Here is a 19732-nt window from a genome sequence, read left to right on the forward strand (position 1 = left end):
ATTTGGTGCTTTTTCACCCCCAATGCTTTTTTATATTTTTACTAAAATTTTTGAGGTTTAATTGACATGTAATATTATATGTTTTAGGTGCCCAATATAATGATTTGTTATTTGCCTATATTGTGAAATGATCACCACAATGTCTAGTTAACACGCGTCACCATATATAGTTACAATTTTTTTCTTGTGATGAGAACTTTTAAGATCCACTCTTAGCAACTTTCAAATATGCAGTACAGTATTATCAACTATAGTCACTGTACACTGCATCCCAATGACTTACTTGTTTTATAACTGCAAATTTGCACCTTTTGACCCCTTCACACATTTCGCCTACTTTCTGCCCCTGACAACCACCACCAATCTATTCTCTGTATCTATGATAAGATCTATGAGGTTGTTTTTTTTTTAGATTCCACGTGTGAGATAATACAGTATTTGTCTTTCTTTGTCTGACTTCTTTCACTTATATAATGCCCTCAATGTCCATCCAGGTTGTTGCAAATAGGAAGATTTTATTCTTTTTTATGGCTAAATAATATTCAATTTTATATACAAGGAAAATAATACAATTATTAATAAATAATAATATAAAAATAAACTCTGCATGTTGTGTACCCAAAACTATAAACCTCCCTTTGCCCACCTGTGTGTGTGTGTGTGTGTGTGTGTGTGTATGTATACATTTTCTATATCCAGTCTTCCATTGATGGGCACTTAGGTTGTTTTATATCTTGGCTTTTGTGAATATGTTGCAACAAATGAACAAATGCAGGGATCTCTCTCTCTCTCTCTCTCTCTCTCTCTCTCTCTCTAGGCTTTTATTATATAGGAGATATATATATATACACACACACACACACATATACACACACACACACACACACACACACACACACACACTAGAGGCCCAGTACATGAATTCATGCACTGGTGGGGTCTGACCAGCCGGCCCACCCCTATTGGGGCCGGGGCTGATCAGGGGCTGGCTGGGGGGAGGGGCGGCGGGTGGTTGGATGGGTGGCCCTGCTCTCTGGTGGTAGAACTCCTGGTTGAACTCCCAGTTGAAGGGACAATTTGCATATTAGCCTTTTATTATATAGGATATTCTCAAAAATATATATATATATTGAGTTAGTGTCAGGAGAGGCAGAAGGTATTTTAATATCAGGAGCTCCTAGTCCTTGGAAGTTTCCTTCCATTCTGAGCAAGCTCCAGCTTTGCACTTGATGATGAGTTTCTAACCGAGCAGCTGGATATGCAGGAGGTGAGGTGAGGAATCTGCATTACTGAAGAGGGGCTAGGGCAGGGGTGGGCAAATTTTTTGACTGGAGGGCCACAATGGGTTCTTAAACTGGACCGGAGGGCCGGAACAAAAGCATGGATGGAGTGTTTGTGTGAACTAATATAAATTTAAAGTAAACATCATTACATAAAAGGGTACGGTCTTTTTTTTTTTAAGTTTTATTCATTTCAAACGGGCTGGATCCGGCCCACGGGCCGTAGTTTGCCCACAGCTGGGCTAGGGCCTCATGAGAGGCATCTTCAGCCATTCCTTCATGATACAGACCTAGGAAGGCCTTCCCATTGTGTGCCTGATTCTAGGGTGATATTTACCAAGAAACTCCTTGATTTCTTCTCGTAAACCTGATTGATTTATGTAGCAGTAAATTCCCGCTCAGAAATTTCCCCCTGAAGCATGCCTGGGGTCCTCTGGGTGAGGAGGGTCTAATGTTTTGGTACTTAAAGACTGGAAGGCTCATGGAACTTCATGTCCCCTGTGTGCAGTATTTGGTGCTGCACAGGAATCTGCTGGAATTGATGTGCTCTGCTCCCTGTTCACCCTCTCTTTCCTTTCCCTCGTACTAGGAGGCAGAAGGAGCGTGAACACCAATAGGATTTGTACGTATTCGTTATATTCTCTCAGTGTAATCCAAGTGATTCTCTTAGATGACTGCAGAACAGCAGCAATCAGCAGCCACTGTCCTCGAAGGTCAAGCACAAGCTTAAATTCTGGCTTTGAAGTTGGAAGAAGGAGATTCTCAAGTGATAAAATAATGCATTTTCTAGAACACAAGTTCATATCATTTTGCTAAATGGAAACCTGGCCACCTTATCTTAAACTTTTTGGGTTTTGAACCAAATAATTTAGGTTTATATTAGCTCAGGTTTTATTAAGTTCATGAGGAAACTATTAAAACACTGGCCTTTAACATTAGCCAGAACTTATCATTGCTCTAACTCCTTTTCTAAGAACGTTTTGGCATATCCCAAATTATTTAAAAGGTTTTAAAATCAATACATCACAAGCTTCCTACCAAGTGATTTGACTGCATCCACTTTTGAGATTAAGTTTTAAAATGAAATAGAATCCGTAAGGATTTTATGACTAGGCATATGGGAAATATTTTAGGCTGGCTTTGATGTGGAGGGGCTAGTTGAAGCTGGAACATGGAGTCACTGTTTTACTTTTAATATAAATTTTGACCACATCAGTGATTAGTTTTTAAAAACTTAATTGTTTGATTCATATGTTCTAATATCCTGATAAACTGTTCAGTAGTAGTTTGGTTATTTTGGCCATACAAAGCCAATTTAAACAACATTGTAAGATTTGCCTAAAAATCCATTACTTAATTTTTTTAAACTCACACATTCTGATATGGTAGAATATTAGTAAAAATGTCATAGAGGATTTATGTAATTTGAGTTTTCTTTTTTTAAGTATGTGTATTATTCATCTATTTCCTAGTCTATATCTTCACCAATTCAAATTGAGTTAACCTATAATTTTTAGAACTGAGAGATTTGATGATGAACTACTGGATAGCTTTCTTGAGGAGATGTGCCTCTTTCATGAGATGCTACTATTTTAATTAGTCTTTAGTTGCCTGTAAGTACAGATTGGACCCAGTAGATCCAGTATGGACTATTTTCATATAGAAAGAGCTTCCTTAGGTTTATGGCACTAAGCTCAACCCTTTGATCACACACACATTGCTTGGTACCTTTAGGAGATTTGCTTTGGGGATTGGGGCTTAATCTGATGAGTTTTTTAGAATAAGAAGGACACCCTGGCTGGTTGCTCAGTGGTTAGAGTGTTGGCCCATGGACCAAAGTGTCATGGGTTCGATTTAAATGCATGTACAGTTGTAGGTTCAGCCCCCCACCCCAGTCAGGGTGCAGGAGGTAACCAATCAATGTCTGTCTGTCTGTCTGTCTGTCTCTCTCTGCCACCCCTCTCTTTCCTTCCTCCCTTTCACTCTCTCTAAGAATCAATGGAAAAAAATGTCCTCGGGTGAGGATTTAAAAAAAAAAGGATAAAAAGGACTAATAGAAGGACAAGCAAGGATTCAATGGGGACTGAAAGTAGAGATTCACACTTCTACTTAGAAGCCCACTAAGTGGAAAATGGACCTCTGAGAGAGGTAACCTTGGTTAAGGTCAAGCAGGACACTCCTGGCTGGGAATGATAGGAACGCTTTCAAGTCTGCAAAGAGGCACAGACTTAGGTGACCCGAAAAACAAATGTTATCAGTAAGTCTCTAGAACTGTGTGACGAAGAGGATGCCCAAGATCGACAACTGGCATAGTCTGTTCTCCTTAGCAGTTGTATTTCTTATTGCAAAGTAATATATTGGCTTTCTGACACATAAGTTTAATTTTTCCTCCTGTGGCCTGAATGAAGCAGGATTTGTGATTCCTTGAAGATTCTTGGCTTGTAACCTTGACAGAATATCCCCAGGGAACTGGATGGTCTGCCTGTCAGCACAGTGGGGCAGGGCTCTAACTGATAAGGTTAAAGCTCATTGATGATACATTTAGCCTCAGGTATGAAAATGTCAAGATAATTAGTATGGGAAGATGGCAAGTTTTCCCTCTTTGCTAATGAGACTGAAAGAACACTAAAAAGGATGGTAGAGATGGAAACATTAGAAAGAATTAGGAGAGCTTGCATAAAAATGCAACAGATCAGTAATCTTGATCATTTAAACCCTCAAATTTGTTTGGTCCCAGTTGTCTTCACCATCATCAGATTCATCAAGAAATACTATTGTGGAAAAAAAGAGAAATATTCATTGTGAACTTGCTTTGGGTAAAGTATATGTTAACTGCTGGGATATAGAGAAGTAGAAATGTAGGAGTGGACAAAAGTAGGTTTACATTTGTGAATAGAGGAAACGGTTTATTCTTGTGTTATTATTATTATATTATTTATTTGTATTATCTGTCTTATTACTATTACTATAGTCTTGGGAACAATTATGTAAAAGAGTAATAACAGAGATAAATAACTGTAAGACCCCACCTAAGGTCTTTACTAGGTCTACCTAAGTAGACTAGTGTCTACCCAAAGAATGGTCGAGCCCAGCTTTCAATAGTTCTGAGGCTGAGAGACTCTGATCTTAGCCATTTGCTCTAGTACAGATGGTAGAAATATACTGATGGTGATGAAGTGCTTGTCTGAAAAGTGTGCCTTTAAAACAGTGTTGAGCCTGATAGATATATACATTAGATATCATGTTCCTCACCCTATACCCTTTCCTTGGACTATTACAAGATGTTATACAAACCACTCCATGCAAGTTTTACTCAAAGTGTTACTTTGTTTTTTAAAATACCTTTTCATTTTTTACATTTTTTCCTTCTTGAAAATAATAGAATGAATTACTTATCCTTTCAGCCTGTTGGCTCAATGATGTCATCAAAGTGCCATGTTCTTTTTATCTCTAGAGCCTGTTCTGTGTTGGCTTCATCCTCAGCCTGGTTGTGACATGGCTGCCTCAGTTCTAGGTGTCATTGTTAAACACAGAAACAGCTGAGGAAGAAAAGAGGAAGCTCTTCCAATGGCTGTGTCTTGGGAGCTGCTTAGAGAGAGACTGGCTTTCACATCTCAATGACCAGAACCAGGTCACATCCCTACCACTGTCTTAATTTCTGGCCAGGAGAAGAGGATTAACTTTAGATGGATCACACCCACCCCTGGAGTTGTGGGGGAGAGAAGGATGGTCATCTTCCCCTAAGGCTCCTGTCTGTGGGTGAGGAGGATGGATACCTTAATGAAATTTGGTTCTGTTAAGAAAGGAGGAGTGCTGGTTGTTGGGCAGGCAGCTCACGGTGTCCACAAGAGCATTCCTGTCTGTTCTGAAGTAGCTCAATGACCTTCCATTCAAGGGCAACCCGATCCTGATAACTCCACAGTAAGCTGAGTTAGTTCTGGATCATAAACTTGAGAACAGGGATAGAGATTTGCTCACAGATTTAATTACTTATGCCTTGACTGCTTTCAAAAAGAACTTGAAGTGACTTACAATGAAGATGTGTATAATAAAACTCTTAAAACCACGGTAACATAACTATGTTGTGAAAGGGTGGGAATAAGATTTATCTTTTTTTTTAATCTACCATATCACCTATTTACTGCTTTGCACATTGAAAATGCTTAAGAATAAACATTTAATTGAATAAATGTCCATCCCCACCCTTGACTGGGAGCATAAACTGTAAAATACCGAGAGAATCACTTCACAATTAGCAGCCATGCCGCCTTGAAGAGAAGCATCAGAGCTGCTTATCCATTGTGCAAGCAGCACAATGAGGATTGGCCTTGCCATTGGCAGCCACAGAAGGATGGGCTGGTGTCCTTACACTGATCCTTTGCTGCTGAGAGTGCCTCACTGAAAGGACCATCTAGACAGCAGCAGCTACAAAACTCCAGGATCAAAAATATGTGTGTGTAGCTCAATGAGTATACTGCTTCATTCCTGGTGTCTGTATCCAAAACACTCTGGGAAATCTTTACAACCAGCTAAACTGCAACGGAAGACACCCAGCATTTCCTTCTGTGCTCTCTACCCCTCAAGAGGCAAAAACAAACTCATTTATTTCTTTGAAAACGTAAATAAGTCACAAGGCTTAATGAACTCTTTGTTGGTGTTTGGATTTTAAGTAGGAGTGAAGCCTTTGGCCAAGAATAACTCTCTAGTGGCTAGGAGTTCCACTTCTGGCAATGGTGGCCTGGGTCATTAGGGCCAGTCTTCTCACTGGGAGTAATGGAAAATCTGGATCAAATTGAAAAAGTCATTTATCCCGAAGCTTAAGAACGTAGCAAGACAGTGAGAACTTAGGAATGAAAAGTAGGGGAAAGGGATGGAACTGGAAGAAGTGAGGCTGGCCTTTGGGGCTGTTTTCCCTTACAGGCTTCTACCATTTCTGCAAGAGGAACTTCAAAGGCTGAGGGGCTTAAGCAGAACTTTGACAGAATCATCAGAGAAGGGCTCACCAAGGAGAGAGCTCTGCCTAACCCCCAGGGACCCCAGGGTAAAGGTAAATTGGAAATAGACGTGCTCTGTATCATGTCAAACCCTGATGGAAGTGTGATCTGGGATTGCAAGTGCCCCTAGCCTTGATCTGGAAGCAAATTGAACACTCCTTTGCAGGAAGACACCACATTGCAGTCTTATTTTCTCCACATTTTTTTCATATAACACGAGGAAATAGGATTTTGTGACCACAAAGCAAAAGAAACCAGAGACAAAAGGAACAGACTCACAGGGGATTCAGATAATGGAGTTATTAGATCTGGATTTTAATATAGCTATCCTTAATATTTTCAAGAAAATGAAAGGTGAGACTAAGAGAGAATATGACAGTAACAATATTTGAAGAGATAGATAAGGGTGTAGAATATCCCAGGAGTGACAAAAATCTTCAGGCCAGAGATACACCCCCCAGGCAGGGCTAATACAAAGAATACAAGAAAATCAAGAGGCAAATAACCTAAAGATTATAAATTTAATAAATCTAAAAGAACATAAGTTTGTGGGAGAGAGGGAGGGAAGAAGGAAAGGAGAGAGAGAAAGAGAGAGAGAGAGAGAGAGAGAGAGAGAGAGAGAGAGAGAGAACACACAGAGAACAGAGAGAACCAATAGAAAGTAAACGATAATATGGTAATTTAAACTCAAATACACAAGTAAACATGCCAAAAATATTCCAATTTAAAGATAAAGATGGTCAGGCTGGATTTAAAACAAAACCCAACTATATGCTGCTTATGAGAAATACATCTTAAATATGTATAAGGGTGCCAAATTTCAGACACAAGAGAGCTAAAAAAAAGGCAGGGTTTGAGATAGGAAACATTTGGGATAGGAAAAATTTGGGATAGGGAACATTTGGAAGTAACTGCAAGACAGCTGCCTCTTCTACTTGTTGGACCGGGTCTGCAGCTAGAAGGTGATTATCAAGACACTGAGTAGACACTGACCGGTTAGTCCGACATTTTTACAGACTGCATTGCGAGTTTTAGCAAGAGTATAGATTAGATTTCTAACATTTTTATGATACGATACATTTTTTTGGTTCCTTTGAAGTCATATGCAAGAATGGAGGTAGTGGTGGGAAGGTGAGGAAGGGATTTTTTCTCTTCCGTTCTTGAAGTCCCTTAAAGCGGTGGGGTGAGCTTTGAGTAGCTAATGACTTGGAATTAGCCAAGGGAGTTGGCTATGCCTTTCCAGGTTGTAAGAATTAGTGAAATGCTTGAGCTTTTCTTGTGGATGAGTGTTTATTGGAAGGGTAGATAAGGAAGCGAGAAAACACTGGGAAAGCATTTCAATAACCAGGTAGCAGGGAGAAGTGGACCCATTTCAGTGGCACCTGAGGTACAAAAGGGGTCATCTTATCTCCTCAGAAGTCTTTCTCCAGACTTTTAAATGTATGTCTTCTTAATCCCCACCATTGAGAGAATGCCTGGTATTGGAGGATAGGGGAAACAATTTCAATTGCATTATATTGCTGTTAATAATTAAAAATAGTCTTTAAGATTAACTTCAGTCAAGTAGTCATTACTGTGATTCATCAGCAGTACCGTTTGAGATAATTAATGCTTTATGATCATTATAATAATTGCCCATGGTATCATTATTGCCACAATTATTTTTATGCTAATAGGATACTGACATCCCCTCTGCATACTACTTGTTTTGTCTGGTTGGGGGTAGAGGGCACGAGATGAAAGAGAGCTTTGGTTTTAATGGCGCTTCCTCTCTCTTCAGTTCCAGCTCATCTACACTTCAGTTTAATTAAGTTCTGCTTTCATGTCAGTGAATGCTCCATCTGGTGTATTAAAACAATAAGGGTAATTTACTTGGGGATTCTTTTAAATTGCAGTGGCTGGACTTGGAATCAAAGATGGTTTGGAACAAAAGGAAATCATATATGTTTGTGTCCCTGGGAGGTGAGGGGACATCCCATACCTCCAGTATTTACCAGAGCCAAGCCCTCCTTGTAAGCTTGTTGAACTGAATCCAGAGGTCAAGTATTTGAAAGGAGAAGCCTTGGGACACTATATTAATTTCATCCATGCCATCAAGTCTATTCCATATTTTTAATTCACTAAAGCACCATTTAAAGGAGACCTTCAGAGAATCTTGTGTAATAGGACAGATTATTTTAGTAATTTAATAAACCCTCCACTCCTTCCTTCAACCCACAGATTTTGGGTTGAAATATTAGAATCTTATAAATTGGATTTTGCTTAAAATGAGGAGCTTAAAATGTTGCCCAGGAGATGATTCCTTCAGGTCATTTACTTATTGCATTTACAAATATTTTGGCAAAGGACCAAACATTTTTAAATTGGATGGAAAATGGAAGGTGTATAGGGAGTCTTTCTTACATGTTGATACTGAGATGCAATAAAGAGAAGAGAAAATTAACTCTTGCCAGTTAATGAGGGTAAGCTAGTTGACCTATGCTCTCTGCACTGAACCCAGCATGATTTCCCAATTTTTCTATCCTGGCCACCCATGGAGGACTGGAAGTTTCATATATGCATGGTCAATGAGAGAAACCATTTCCCCAAAGCCAGCTGCTATTAAAGTAAAGCTAAGCCACATTAAATTTAATGCTAGCCTCTCCGAGCCTGCTTGGATAGCCTTCATTCCTTGGCATTGTAGGTCAGTGCCCAATAAGATGCCACAGCTTAGATTAAACAGAGCCATGCACCTTTGCATAATTCCACTAGTTATCTGCCATTAAATCTTCTAGGTCTATTCCTTAAGTCTTCATTATCATCTTCAAACCAAATCTTCCTTTCTCCCTAGACTATATGATAATTAAAAAACCAGTTATGACGTTTCTATTATGCAAATAATTGTGCTTAGAGATGGGCAAGTACAACAAATGTGTTTAAGACTTGGCACTTTTCTTGATTGAATCATTGAACTTCCTATACATGAAAACAAAGGATCTTTTAACTAGAGGATCCCTTTTGTATATTCTATGGCCTTTCAGTAAGAAAAGAATGATGTTTTATCCTAGGAATGTTTTAGCACTTTACTGTAGAGCAGTGATTTTCACTATTTTTCATCTCAGGGCACACATAAACTAATTGCATACCAAAATTCTGTGACACCAAAAAAAATGTATTTTTTGCCAATCTGACCAGAAAATAAGTTTAATTTTGATTCATTCACACCAGATGGCTATTGATGTGTTGGCTGTTGTCAATTTTTTGACAGTCTAAGGGACAAGAGGTCAGTGCTCCTGACTAAATGGTCAGGTATTGCTTGTTTTAAAAATTCTTGTGGTGCACTGGTTAAAAATCGCCACCATAGGGCATTCCTCCCAGGCTGTCACATCTACTCTTTTACTAGAGTAGCCATTGTTGTCAGAATAGGACTCCATAAGAAACGAATATATCACAGAAAGAAATGTGGGTTTTTAAAAAAAATAAATTCACCAGATGAATTTAATGGACACTAGGGTCAGATGGAGAGGCTGTGAAATCTAAGATGGTAAGTTAAATTTTTTTTGATTGTTCAGTTACAGTTGACATTCAATGTTATGTTAGTTTCAGGTGTACAGCATAGTGGTTAGACATTTGTAAAACTTACAGAGCCATCCCCAAGATGGTAAATTTTTGAGAAGACATCCCACTGGAAGAAGAAAACCATGACTCCTGAGTCAGTCTTGGGGACGCAGTACAGTATTCTCAGAGCAGGATTGACTTAGATTTCTGGCTCTAATGCTTAAGACCTCTGAGAGTTTTAATCTCTGCAGCTATAAAATGCAAGTAATAATACATACCCAAGAAGGAATAAGACGGAATAATATAGTACAGAAACAGCCTGAAATAGTAATGATAATTACGACAATGATGACTATTGATAATGTCAGCCTGCAAACTGCCAAAGAGGTTGACATCAATACTTAGGACTCCGTGCATTTATGCTTGCCCATTCCTGAAGTTTGAATTGGATTTTCCCATAGACACCATTTACTACATACCACAGATACATACTCACTCTGCTTTCCCTTCCCCAATTCCTCATGACTTATTCACATCAGCTTTGCCCATTGTAATGTTGTGTTTGGAATATAATCAATTCTGCAGTCTTAATGGTTAAACATCACTCAATGAATAAATATTTATTGAGGCCCTACTATGTGCTAGGTGCTGGCAATTCAGTAATAAGTAAAAAATATGATTTGGTCTTTGCTATTTTGGCACATATAGCCTAGTAGAGGGAAAAAAGACCAATCAAATAATTATCTAAGTCAATATAAAAATTTAACCATAATAATTGCTATAAAGGGAGCTATATATTGCTTTGAAAGTTAATATAATCTGTAGTAGGAGCTTGGATCTAAAGAAAGGGAAGTTATACATTACTGGATATTTTCAAATTGTTTGGTTACAGTAGAATTTCTGGTATCAGTCACTCTTTTGTGTAGTAAAAAACAGGAGGAAAGTAACATCTTCACTTGATACCATTCTCTGGACAACTGTTTGTAATGTCATCTGATCTTTCAATTCTTAAGTAGACTTTTCTGAGTAAATCCTCTAGGTATTAAGAATTAGTCACTTTCAAATTATCTTTCTTTTCAGTTGTATGGAGAATCAGAGGAAAAATTTGCATCACCCTTGTTTCTAGGTTCTGACAAAGTATATGACCCATGGACCAAGAGCTGCTGCTTTCATTACAAAAAGTCCACATTGCCCCCATGATGCTTACTGGCTTGCTGAGACAGCCTGGGCAAAGTGCTAAATTAACCTTAATTTTTTTTTCAGCTTTAGCAAACCTATTGCAGATGTTAGCAATGAGAATTGTTTCAAAAGACCTAGCTCTTGGATTCCTTCATTTAATATTATCAACACATTTTCTGGTTTAGATGAGCTTGCCTTTGTGTACCTTCTAGTTTATGAAAGCTCTTTTTGCCACCTCTCTAGATGTTTCCTTCCACAGCACTTGCAATGTGTTTTTATGCACAAGTGTGGCTCCTTTAAAGCTCCTGCTTTAAAAAAAAAATCAGCAAAAGAGGAAGTAAAGATCCTTTGGCTTCTTTGAAACCCATGGCATTTTTAGACCCACAGGACTAGAAGAGGAAAGCTCAGTTGGTCAGAGATTTTTGTTTGTTTTGTTCAGTGTTCTATCACAGCATCTCAAAGAGTGCTTGTTTTATAGTCGGCACTCAATGAATATTTGTTGAATGATGAGCAAACTCCACATTTGCTTTGATCATATGCTTTTGGCAGGTTTCCTTTGGGATTGTAAAGATTGTCTTGGCTACATTCTATTTCCTATTACCCATTCACCTTCTTTATTGATCTTTATGTGTGAATCATATTAGATGTGCCACTGTCCTTGGTTGCTTTACCAACTCACTTGGTACTTCCTCATTACTCTGTAATTTCTCAAATGGAGCTGAAGCTGGGCAGCATTCCAGGCTGGCTTAACTGACCTATGAAGCCAGAGGGCATTCGGTCCTAAATACCATGTTGAGAGCAAGGCTGATTAAGGCAGTTGGTGCCTTTGAAGACAGCTCTAGTTAAGGTTCAAGAGTGGCCACTGCTGTTAGAGTAATTACTAAGGAAAGTGGCAACACCCACGGTGAATCGGGCCTCAGTTCCCAGAATAGCTGAGATTCTAATTGATAACACACAGAGAACACAGCAAATCAAGAAGGAAAGAAGACTGTTAATTTTAAGTCTAAACTACATTAAACAAAAAAAAACAAAGGGAATGAAAATGAGTGTTAAAGAGAAGAAAATAATTTTTGTGCTCAGAATCAGCATCTTCCTTTTAGGAGTAATTTTTTATGTTTTAGGATTGTTTTTACATGTATTAATATCATGTCATCTTTCACCAATGCTATGTCATAGCATTCTTGTATGTCCCTTTAATTGATAAGAAAACTAAGTCTCAGAAAGTTTAAGTAGTGATTGATGGAAGCAGGCAACTTAACTAAAACCCCCCAAATTTTAGCCCTTCTGACATTCTGAGTACCTTATCTATGTACCAGTCACAGCTACAGTAGTACTTTTCTCTCAACCATTTCTTGTTGCTCCATGAGGATGATGTACATATCTATACTAATAAAAGCCTAGGTAGTCCTCACGCTCTTGTGCGACGCCCTCACATCATCACAAGATGGCCACTACAAGATGGCCACCCTCATGTTGTCACAAGATGGCATACACAAGATGGCTGCCACAAGATGGCCAGCAGGGGAGGGCAGTTAGGGGTGACCAGGCCAGTAGGGGAGGGCAGTTAGGGGCAACCAGACTGGCAGGGGAGCAGTTAGGGGGTGATCAGGCTGGCAGGCAGAAGCGGTTAGTGGCAATCAGGCAGGCAGGCAGGTGAGCAGATAGGAGCCAGTGGTCCCAGATTGTGAGAGGGATGTCCTACTGCCAGTTTAGGCCTGATCCTGCAGGGCCTAAACCGGCAGTCAGACTTCCCCTGAGGGATCCCAGATTGGAGAGGGTGCAGGCCGGGCTGAGGGACACTGGGCCTCTAATGTATATATATTTGGTTCTTTTGAATTCATAGTTGCCTTTGGGTTTGACCTAAAATTGGGTACTTGGGCAAAAGACATACAAGAGCATCTTTACTAGTTAACTTTGATTACCTTCTTCTTAATAATTTTAGGTACAGAAAATAGTAGTCACTTTGGAGGAAGGGCAACTGGGTTTGAATGTACACAAAGGCATTGAGGTCTGACATAAGAAAATACCTTGAATGGTGCCTGGCACATAATAAATAGGTTCATCCTTGAATGTAAATACAGGAGAAAACAAAAAACACCTAAAATCTCTTTTCTTCCATATCTGTCTCTTGGAAGGAGTGAAGGTAGGACATAAGACTAGACCAGGGGTGGGCAAACTTTTTGACTCGAGGGCCACAATGGGTTCTTAAACTGGACCGATGGCCGGAACAAAAGCATGGATGGAGTGTTTGTGTGAACTAATATAAATTCAAAGTAAACATCATTACATAAAAGGGTACGGTCTTTTTTTTTTTTTAGTTTTATTCATTTCAAACGGGCCGGATCCGGCCTGCGGGCCGTAGTTTGCCCACGGCTGGACTAGAAGAAGGAGGAGACAGTGATAGGAACAGGAAGGAAGAGAATCCAGGAGAACATATATCTGAAGGTGGATGACTCCATCAGGTAGGAGCCCACCAGCCTTCTCTGTCACCCCTTCACCTACTGTCCTTCCCAATTCCCATCTCAGCTCCAGACATAAACACTCCTGAATCCCAGTCTTCATCTAGGAAATATTCACAGCGAGGTTTAATTTTGAACTAAATCCCAGATACGGGCAGGATCTGTGGAGTAGAGTCCCAGGTTTATACTTTCCATCCTCGCTTGGAAAATACTCAAGAGTAAGAGTGAAAAGAGGGCTGAGTGGGGGGAACTGAGGATACTAGAAGTGGGGAGAAACTGTCCTGACTTTTGGCAACATCAGCCCTAAATGAATCCCATGCTTCCAGTGCAGTGAGGGATAAGAAGCATTTTCTGGAAGTTAAAAATGCCAAGTGCCCGAGACTCCTTCCTTGGCATTTGAAAAGGCCATGGACATCATCCTCGCCTTTAATTGTCAGATACCTACTAGATCCTACTGAGCTAGTTTAAATGTGGAAACAAAGATCAGACTGTGTCTGACTCCAAAGTCTAAGCTAGTGGTCAGCAAACCGCGGCTCGCGAGCCACATGCGGCTCTTTGGCCCCTTGAGTGTGGCTCTTCCACAAAATACCACGCGCGGGTGCGCACGTACAGGGAACGTTGTGGAGTGAAAGAAGATGTAGTGTCGAGGATTGAGAAAGGTATGTTGAGATGGTTTGGACATATAGAGAGGATGAACGAAAGGAGATAGACGAAACAAGTATACAAGACGAGTGTGGATGGGAGAGTTGGAAGGGGTCGACCTCCGCGAATGTACCTCAATCAGATTGAGGACGTTTTTAGCAAAGGCCAGTTTAGGAGTACCCTAATTAAGTTAATAACAATGTACCTACCTATATAGTTTAAGTTTAAAAAATTTGGCTCTCAAAAGAAATTTCAATCATTGTACTGTTGATATTTGGCTCTGTTGACTAATGAGTTTGCCCACCATTGGTTTAAGTAATTATAGACTCTGTTCTCCTCCACTGCGCCTCCTTCCTTGTGTTCAGGATGCCAGGCTGGAAGACTGGAGCTACACGCTAGTCCTGAGGCAGAGGGACAGGTGTGGCAGTCAGTGCCTTCGGTGATGTAGATGATAAAGTCCCGTGTACTTCAGATTGCTCAGCATGCTCGGGGGGCTTGCTGTTAATACACTGTTCTGGTTAATTGAGAGGTTGTCCACAGATGGACTGCCAACTTTTGAAGAATGATACTACAATTAAGCAAACTTAATCCAATTTTTCTTTGATGATAGCACTTGAGGACTATGCAATTAGTGCTTCTGTCTCATCATTATGAATATAAATTCTCATCATAGCAGCAAATTGTGGAAGCAATGGCTCATGGAGAGCTCATATTGAGAGAATGTCAATGAGCCCGTGTTTATTCTCTGAGGGTAACTAACTATTGTGGAGGTACTGCTGGTGGCAGAGGATGTGACTCTTCTAGAGGGAATGTGCAGCGGAAGCCTCTTTTAAAGTCCATGCTCTACTAACAGCATTGACCTCAGCCACACAGAATCCATTCTGATACTGTAATGAGTTATAAAGAAGATCCACTGTCACCACACGGTGCCCTTGTACGGGGCACACATTGGTTGTGCTTCAAATAGTGAGTCAAAGGTCTTGTTTGGAATCTGTGTTGATGCTGGCTCATTTAAGGAAGCATTTGAGTTTGCATTATAGCCATGGAGAATTAAAATCTAATTGAATTCCACAGGCATTTCATGTGCCTCATGTGGGCAAGGCTCTGTGCTAGGTGATATAGAGGTACAGAGATAGAGGATGAAGGCTGGTGCTTAGTGTAATCCAGAGGTTTCTGGTTGTAGAAATTCTCTTAACCTGGTTCAATGAAGCTCCCAGCAAAGCCCATTGCAGTGTAGACGGATGTGAACAAGCTTGTCATTGTGCAATATGGATCTTCCCTCTGTCGTAGTTCACATTAGACCCTGCCAGGAAAACTTTATTTGGGAAGTGATCCCAGGAAGCACAGTTGGGGAAGGCAAGATAGGGAAGGGAAAAAAGCCAACACGAGGTGTATTGCTAAGCAGGTTCCACTCTGGGCAGTTGGGGGCTGATCCCGTTGGAGCTCTCTGAGGTACATATGCCAGAATTGTCCTGCCAGAGGATGGGGAGTTGAGACATTGACTGACTCCCAGCCCCATCAATTGTCAGCTCCCCAGTACTTTCTGGTGCACGGAGGCTCTTGGGGTGCTTGAGAAAGCCTTCTGACGGAGAGCAGGGAAGCAGAGGCTCAAGGTGGAGCTATCACAGGCTGGAAACTATGTACCCCAGTTGCAGGCGAACTCATCTCAGCCTAGGGCATTGTTCTTATTTATTATAATAGTTACCGCATGTTCATCACAGGAAGCTTGGGAACAGAGAAAATAAAATTCCATAATCTCATTTCTCAGAGATAACCCCTGTCATTCGTCTGGTATACTTCCTACCAAAATTTTTTGCTTTGCATGGCATGTGTATTCTGTACATGTATATTGGTAGGGTTTTGCTTTGTTTTCTTTAAAACTTACTTTTGTTTTTCTTGCTGTTTCTCCACCATTTAAAGCAGCTCAGTCCTTAGTGTTGCCTTGCCTCGGGGAGTTTTGAAGAACTGAAAGTAGACAGTCTGTGAGGTTAGTGCATCTTCCTGTCTTTTGTGAAGGCCGATGACTGTTGCAGAGATTATTCTGGGTGTTTGGAGGAAAAGGGGAAATCGTGAACTCCTGTGTCTTAGTTCAGGCTGCTATAACAGAATACCATGGACTGGGTGGCTTATAAACAATAGATTTGTTTCTCAGAGTTCTAGAGGCTGGGAGTCTGTGGTCAAGGGGCCTGCATGGTCAGGTTCTGGTGAGGGCCCTCTTTTGTGTTGCAGACTGCTGACCTCTAGTGTCCTCACATGGCAGGGAGCAGAGAGCTCTCTAGGGTTTCTTTTAAAAGGGCTCTAATCCCATCCAATTGAACTCCATTCACATGACCTATTTACCCCTCAAAGCCCTATCTCCAAATACCATCACATCAGGGGTTAGGGTTTAACTTGAGTTTGGGAGGGGGACACAAACATTCAGTCTCTGGTACCCTGACAGTAGCACAAGAGAATAAAGAGATTTAACCCAAGATTGGAGGGATGCTGGAGAACTGAGGCACATCAGGGCCCCTTCCAGTCTGTGCCTGTTCCCTGGGTAGGTGGCCAGAGCTTAGAAGGGCAACACCTTGATGTCCCAGAAAGACTGGACCTGAGACACAGGGGCTCCCAGCCTGGCCAGTGCTTCCAGGACCCCATATGAGGCACAGAAGAAGCAGATCCACCTTCTGAAGTTCTCAGGCCTTCTGGGGCAGTGGCTTCTGGGGACAGATAAGTGACCAGTCCAGACCAATGATGATGACTGATGACTTAAGGGGGCTCTTTGATGCTTGGCTCTGCATCATGCTCTGTGACTTTTTTTAAAACCCTAAGGAGGGGGATCCCAGAAATGACTGATGTGAATTATCCCACCACTCCTATGGATGTGCACTCACAACTGACTTTAGTTTAAGAAATAAATAAAAGAAAATGAGGAATTAAATCCAATTACTCACCCAAAGAAATAGTATTGGGAAAATTATTTGTTCTATCAATATATGTTTATTTACTAAGGTTAGTAACCAAATGTATGAGCCTTAGTTTCTCACATTTATTGCCACTGAATTGCACATAGCACTATTTTGTAAATATTTTAATCTTTTGCAACTATTATTATGTCTCTTTATCATTTCTAAACTAGCCTATTTTTGCTCTTTTCCCCCCTGTCTGCTCTGTATTGCTTTTCATCAACTCATCCTAATATATAAAAAGCGAGGGGCCGTCTCGACCGAAACAACCAGATGGACGACCAAACAGCAGGCTGTGTGGGGTGACAAGGGTGGCAGGGGGGTTAGTGAGGGATGACCAAACGACTGAACAGCAGGCTGCATGGGGCGAGGAGGCAGGCAGGGGGGTTAGTGAAGGACAACCAAATGATTGAATAGCAGGCTGTGTGGGGCAACCAGGCCGGCTGGGGGGGAGGGGGGCAGTTGGTAGTGACCAGGCTGGAGCCGGGGAGTAGTTGGGGGTAACCAGGCTGGCAGACAGGCAGTTAGAGGTGACCAGGCCAGCAAAGGGGGCAGTTGGAGGCGACCATGCTGGTAGGGGAGCAGTTAGGGGTAACCAGGCCAGCAGGGGAGGGCAGTAAGGGGTAACCAGGCCAGCGGGTGTGTGTGTGTGGCAGTTAGGGGCAGCCAGGATGGCAGAGGTGCAGAAGGGGGCAGTTGGGGGCGACCAGGCTGGCAGGGGTGTCAGTAAGCAGTGACCAGGCTGGCAGGGGGGGCAGTTAGGGGCGATCAGGCTGGCAGAGGGTGGAAGTTGGGGGTGACCAGGCCGGCAGGGGTGTCAGTAAGCAGTGACCAGGCCAGCAGGGGGGGCAGTTAGGGTGATCAGGCAGGCAGGCAGGTGAGCAGGTAGGAGCCAGAGGATTGTGAGGAGGATATCCGTCTGCTGGTTTAGGCCCAATCCCGGTCTAAACTGGCAGTCGGACATCCCCTGAGGGGTCCCAGATTGGAGAGGGTGCAGGCTGGGCTGAGGGGCCCCCGTGCACGAATTTCATGCACCGGGCCTCTAGTATTTCTATAAACAGCCTGTTGTGCCTTTTTCATGAGTGCATGTGGCAGTACATCCCTGGTTCTGTTCACCTTTGTTTGTGCTGGTGAGGGGAGGGTAGGTGAGGGGTTGGTGAGGGACATGACAAGATGCTTCTATGGGCTGGAAGTTTGGCAGTGACCTCAGTAAAGTGAGGGAGACAGCAAGTTAGCTTTGTGTCTGTAGTGTGTGATTGGGATTTTGGGTGGGTTCGTACAGAGCAGTTTTGTCATTTAAGTTTATGGTGCTGGCAGAACATTAAGGCAGAGCCAGACATCCTGCGGCCTTTTGGAAATGCAGAACTCAAACCTCGGAAAAAGCTTGTTCCTGTATTAGGAATTACTTACTTTAGAAGAGAAGTTAAAAAAGTGGGGGAGGATTGAGAGTAGAACAAAAAACAGTCCTCAGCTCTCAGGTATGGAAGAAGGAATCAGGAATAAGTAGGATAGAGAGGAAAACTGTCATGCCGGGGCATTGCTCAGGAATTTAGTTAAGGGGGTAAGTTCCATGGAGAGTGCTTGGCAGCAGACACTAAAGAATCCATTATTGAAATGAGTGGATCGCAGGTCATGAACCCTGCTGAAAGGTACAGGCCATTTAATGAGAATCCAGTGCAATCAACCTCATTCCTGGCTCTATTTTACATGCTTTTGTGTTTGTTAATTTCATTTCTCCTTTGTTTGGTGTTCCCTACCCCCACTTAGTTCTAATTTATTTTACTTTGTTGCCTTATCTCATTTTGGAACAAAGTAAGATAAATAAAAGCATTTTTTACTCCTTAACCAATACTACATTAGGAGGATTTGGAAAAAAAAATTAAGGAAGTATTTACTAATCTAGCCTAACCAGGCGATTTCTAGCCCAAAGAATATTATAAAGCTGAGTCAGCACATTCTCATAAGGACTGTATCCCAGATGCACTGGGATATCTGTCATCAATGCAAAAATAGATTTTCATTCATAGACTATGTCCATGTAATTCCTATGAATGATATGATACAATTACATATGGGGCTAAATTTAATGCTGAAGAAAAGATGAGTGTGGATAATAAGTGATAATTTTGGTGACTTCCATATATATAGTTATAAATTCTCCATAGAGAGCATGGAAAAAAAAATTAAGAAAGTATTTACTAATCTAGCCTAACCAGGCACTTTCTAGCCCAAAGAATATTATAAAGCTGAGTCAGCACATTCTCATAAGGACTGTATCCCAGATGCACTGGGATATCTGTCATCAATGCAAAAAGAGATTTTCATTCATAGAATATGTCCATGTAATTCCTATAAATGATATGATACAATTACATATGGGGCTAAATTTAATGCTGAAGAAAAGATAAGTGTGAATAATAAGTGATAATTTTGGTGACTTCCATATATATAGTTATAAATTCTCCATAGAGAGCATTTCTGCACCTTATAAAGAACTTGACACCAATTTCCTTCCTAGATATTGAAGAAGTTAGGATTTTGACTTTGGCTGCTGCCAGTCCAAAATCTTTCCTTACTCTCAACTTCACAAGCAGCCTCTCCTACCTTTCCTCTGATTTCAAATCCAGGACCTTGCCTCCAGTCAGCCCAGGCAGCAGGCTCAGTCATTTCCAGCCCCTGCTGCACACGGGGCAGGG

Source organism: Myotis brandtii, unplaced genomic scaffold, assembly GCF_000412655.1.
Source record: "Myotis brandtii unplaced genomic scaffold, ASM41265v1 scaffold191, whole genome shotgun sequence".
In the NCBI taxonomy this organism is placed as follows: domain Eukaryota; kingdom Metazoa; phylum Chordata; class Mammalia; order Chiroptera; family Vespertilionidae; genus Myotis; species Myotis brandtii.